Genomic DNA, 5602 nt, shown 5'->3' with positions numbered 1-5602 from the left:
TAAAAAAAAAACAGAGTATATAGGAAAATTTAATCTCATCCTGAGAAATCAAGAACATATAAATCTGATACTACCAATGACTTGAAGTAAACAAAAACTTTGTGCTGTAAAATATATATATATATATATATATATATTACAACTGCCATAATCATCCAAAAGTCGTAATCTTAAACTCTAGAAACCATTGAAATTCCAGAAACAGATCTCGTTGAGCTAATATGAGTAATTTATTATCGTGAGAAGCTAATAGGTCTAAAAAACCCCAGAAAGCAAGAAACTTTTAGGCTTCCAACGCAAAGCCACAAGACAAAAATAAAACCTTTGAAACTACAGAGAATCAAAAAGTACCATACTGTATGGTTTTAAAAGTGACACAATACCTGCTATTGGAACCAATTTCCTCTGTTTTTTACTTTCTATTTCCGGTAAGAAGATGGAGGAGACTAGAGAGCTCAGGTTAATAAAGGAAACACATAAACGAAACAAGAAAAATAAGCAGTGAGATTATAACACCATATTGAGAAATCTTGAGAGAGATCTTTGTAGGGTTTTCATAGGTGGTGGGGAAAGAAAGAAATGAGGGAGGGAAATAGAGAGAAGCTTAAGTTTTGAAGCTTTCTTTGATGTTTCTTCTTCTGGAATATTTTTTTCTTATGCTTGTGTGCTGTTTTTTGCTTTTTTATTTTTTTCGTCCTTTTCTTCTTTTTATTCCTAGTTTTTTTTTTTCTAAATTAACTAATCAATTTTCCTTTTTGTGTTCAAGATTTAATGAATCATTTTTTCGGCCATTTAAATTATTTATTTACTTTTTCATTTATTTATTAGGTTTTAGCAAAACTTTTTTATAAAATAATAGAGAAATGTTCTCTCTCTCTCTCTCGTTCTTTTTTTTTCTTTTGTTAAAACTGTTAAGTGTTAACCCTTTATTGGATAGTTTTGCTAATTTTCAAAAAGTAAGCCCACTATACGATTTTAAACCTTAATTAGAGCAAATATACGTTAAGTACATTTTAATTAAAAGTTCAATATATATTACTCAAAACTTTTACGCTTCCTTAAACAAAAAGAAAGGTTATATATATATATATATGCATATGTAATGTACACTTTAGTTGTTGAGAAGAAAAAAAACATGAGGATATGATATGAATTATGATGATAGGAAGATGACGAAGCTATAGACCGTGATTGGCGACGACAATTTTCAAAAGAAAGAAGTGTTTACACTGTTAATCTTTATTTAAATAATAAGTCTTGTAAAATGTGTTGCTATAGTTAATAGGGAAATTTCGGTCAACATTATTTATTAATTAGACGTCGCACCTAACTATTTTAAGGTAATAAATTAGTATATTATAACCAGCTTTCCGTTCATTCTTCTTCCTCCACTATGCATTTTTTTTTAATTTATTAAGTAAGTACATTGGTTTTTCGAAGGATTAAACAAAAGGAAACGAGCGGCTTCAATATCAGAATCGTGGATTTTTATTCTTTGAATTCGTTAGAAAAAAAAATAAGAAGAAGAAGACATTAATCAATTGAAACAAACATTTTAAAAAAAAAAATAGAAGATGTGTACGTGGGTCCATTATCGTCATATCGTGTAGAAATTAATTTTGATTAGTCGTGTAAGTAACATATAATAATTGATGTTAATTGGCATGCCATTGAAGGTTAACTAACCAAAGAAGAAGGTGTTGTATCTTATGAAATGTTTCGAAAATAGTTACTTTTTGTCGGCGTGCGTGTAAGAAACAAACGTATTAGGGTTGGAAAACTTGTTTCGTGAACTTATGAGTCACTTATTATTAATCATAATCTTATCGACTAATTAATATAGTCGAAAGCTGAAAGACAATATAGATACTATCATATAACTACTCAAAAACTACTGCAAAAATGACGTGTGTAATAAGTATATACTATGTTTTAGTAGAAGAAAGCTGAGTTATATAAATTAGTTGCACAAAACAAAACAAAATAGGTAAAACTTACACATTTTACAGGGAGGATATGAGGTCTTCATCTATAATTTCAACTAATTTTTGAAACTATGTAACCAACTAATATATATCATGCAAGTTTGTGCTCGTTATTATATATATAAACTTCGGAATTCTATCAGTTTAAATCAATACAATAAAAGTTTTTGGTTTTTCTCTAGAGTTTGACACATCAGCATTGAGAACAATTTTGAAGGTGACACATCAGTTAAAACATGTGACCAATTAAATCAAGACAATTAAAACAGTTCAGCCCAGTTTTTTTTTACCTAGCAACATTCTGAAATATTCACGATTTTAAATTAAAAAAATAACTTTGTCGAGCTCTTCTTCTGCATCGGTTTGGACGAGCGATCCGCTCGCAGAGAACAACAGCAAGCTCACCTCCGATCTGACTTCCCTCATCCACCAGGTTCTCAATTTCATTAAGTTGTTCGAGTATCTTATTCCTTACCTATCTAGTTTTTTCTCCTTTTGATTCTCTTTTACACAAATCACCAAACAAATCGAGAATGAGTTTGTTTACTTGTCTCTGTTTCTGTTTAATTCTATTTTGATGATTGATTTGTTCTGGATTCGTCTTTGTTGATTAGTTTTCAGAACTGGGCTTTGTTCAATTTTAGGCATTTTTTTGTCTTTGCTTTGTTTTTTAATCTTTCTAGGGTTTAGTCTTTGTTTTTATTTCCCTTTTGAAAGGGGTCTTCGTTTTGATTGAATCAATTGTGTTTTCGGTTCGTGTTAATATCAGTTTTTTTTTCCAGATTTTTGATTGAGATATTCATATAATATGGATGATGAGATTGCAAAGTTCATTAAAAGAGTGAATCCACCAAGGTAAATTGAATTTGTTTTGTTCTTCTTCCATAAGTTATGATCTATCTTTTCGATTTTAGACTGATATTTTCATTTGATTTTCATTTTAGGGTTGTGATCGATAACGAGGTATGCAAGGATTTCACTGTCATTAAGGTAATCAAAATTTTCACCGGGTTAGGTTTGGTTTGAGTAGAATGGAAGAAATGAGTATAATTTTTTTGTGTTTTGTTATAGGTGGATAGTATGAATAAACATTGGATACTTCTGGAGGTTGTTCAAGTTCTCACTGAGCTTAATCTCACCATTAAGAAAGCTTCTATCTCATTTTATGGTGGCTGGTTCATGGATGTTTTCAGTGTTACTGATCATGAACAAAGTCACCAATGATATCGTTTTTGACTATATTTGTACATTAAGTAATAGCGATCATTTTCTTGGTTTATATTCAGTTTTGGTTAGTTTTGATAATACGGTTATCAACTCCTTTTTTGGTGTGTGATTGTTGCAGTGTCTTTGTCTTGATGAGCCTTCTTACTTCAGTCCATCAATGAGATCATCTATTGGTGTTAAACAATATGTCGACTTCTCTGTGATTGAGCTTACAAGAACTGACAGACCTGGTTTGTTTTCTCAGCTTTCGCTGTTATGACGGATCTGCAATCCAATGTAGTAAATATTGAGATATGGATGCATAAAGCAAAAGCAACAGCGGTTTTGCAAGTAACATAAGAAGAAATCTGCTGTACAATCACTGATCCAGATAGGTTATCCAAAATCAGGAAACTTCTTCGTTATGTGCTTACAAGTTGACGTAGTGGCAGAAGATTATGTGAACCGAAAACCATGGTGTCTTCTGCTCTCAATGAAACTCACACAGACCGTAAGCTTCATCAATTGATGTTTGCTTATAGAAATTACGATGAATAGGAGAATAATGTTGATGATGAGGATAAATGTGGCAGAGTAGTTCCAGATGTGGATGTCTCTAATTTGCATGATTTAGATTACTCAATTGTGATGATCAAATGTAAAGGCATATCAAAGCTTATTTTCGATACCGTCTTTTCTTTGACGAAAATGAAATATGTAGTACCAAGTACTAAGTACCATATAAGAAATATTATATCTTTGTTACTAAGTACTAAAGTAAGAAGTTCAATGTATTTAGCAACTACCTAATTATTTATATCTATGTTATTGCATAAACCGTTGTAAAATAAATTACTGAATTATTTTCCATAAATTAAATATGGAAGTACAATGAGAACAAATGAGTTTATGCAAACTGGATTTTTAACCAGGAAAATAAAAACAAAAAGAGAAATATGAAATCAATCAATTCAAAAAATAGTTCAACAAATATTACAAAATTTTCCAACGGATTATGACGATAGTCATTCAAGACGTTCAAATAATCATGAGCTTACGTGAATCATTAATCATGTTTTTTCATTTTAATGATTACAAGGTACCACCAACAAGATACATGTATACGGATAACTCTATGTTGCATTATCAAGAGTCACCTAAAAAAAAGAAGGCATCAATCAAAAATGTCATTTACAAAGAGATATTCAACAATTTCCACGACAAAGACACATGTATTTCCAAACAAAACAAACATAATAGTAATACTTTACCCATTAAATATCTCCAATAAACCAAAATAAAACAAATATATAATGCAAGTGAAGATAACCAAGAAAGAAGAAAATTAAGTCGGAAAAAATAACATTTCATATTTTCCAAACAACTATTCTCGATTATAAAACTCATTTCATAATCTATGGTCTTATGTAAAAAAAACAATGACAATTATTATAAATACTACTAAAATAGGTATTTTTTTCAAAAAATACCACACTTTAGTTTTTTTTCTCCAAAAATAACGTTAAAATGTATTTTTTCCAAAAATACCAAAAAAATAAAATAAAATTTTAATACTAAAAATTAATTCTTAAATTCTAAATACTAAACCCTAGCCCCTAAAAACTATATCCTAAGACTAAACTTATTAACCCAAACCTAAATAAATAAACACCCTTCAAAATCAATTTTTTTTTGCGTTTGTGGTATTTTTGGAAAAAAAAATTGTGATATTTTTGGAGAAAAAAAACTAAAGTATGGTATTTTTGGAAAAAATATTTTTAGTATTATTTTGAGGAATTTCTCAAAAAACAAACAATTATTCTAAATCCAAGTAGGTATTTTACGTTACATAAACAATGCAATTTAGCTATTCTACCAATAATAAAAAGAATACACAAAAAAACCAACAGAGTAGATGCCACTAAATAAAAATTAACATCCAAAATTAATTAAAACAAAACAAAACAACTAACGGTACTAATGGTCCTCCAATACATCTTAATACAAGAAAAAACAAAACTGATTATATTTTACAATTCCATGACAACAATAAAAAAAAACCAGCTAAAAATTATAACAAAAACCAAGACAACATAAAAAATAACCAATGAACATTTTGTCAAAAACTATATTAATAATGATTTTTAATTACAAAAAACACCATACAAAATAATCTAAAAAGTAATATAAAAAACAAAAAGCAATCCCGCGGCGTAGCGCGGATACTATACTAGTACTAATATAAATACATGTGAATACAACATAAATAGAAGTCTTACAATATAAAGAAATGAAAGAACCAATCACTCACTGTGAAGACTCTAACCCGTAAAATTAAGATAAAAATCAAAAGAACTAAACGAGAAATAGAGTTTTATAGTAAGTATTTACAACAAAAAAAAAAAAAAAAA

The 5602-nt window shown here is 29.0% G+C and overlaps 1 protein-coding gene and 1 pseudogene across 1 annotated transcript in view; one reads left to right on the top strand and one right to left on the bottom strand.

The window, feature by feature from the left end:
• Window positions 1-669, bottom strand: part of LOC104782169 (probable receptor-like protein kinase At3g17420) — a gene marked incomplete in the record, with an annotated part of 5951 nt that extends 5282 nt beyond the window's left edge. Inside the window, 1 exon segment of the mRNA XM_010507034.2 lies at window positions 384-669.
• On the top strand, window positions 2776-4097 carry LOC109130640 (annotated as a pseudogene).

Source organism: Camelina sativa, chromosome 1, assembly GCF_000633955.1.
Source record: "Camelina sativa cultivar DH55 chromosome 1, Cs, whole genome shotgun sequence".
Lineage (NCBI taxonomy): Eukaryota > Viridiplantae > Streptophyta > Magnoliopsida > Brassicales > Brassicaceae > Camelina > Camelina sativa.
The sequence above is the reverse complement of the archived record's forward strand: the minus strand, read 5'-3'. Positions and strand labels throughout refer to the sequence as shown.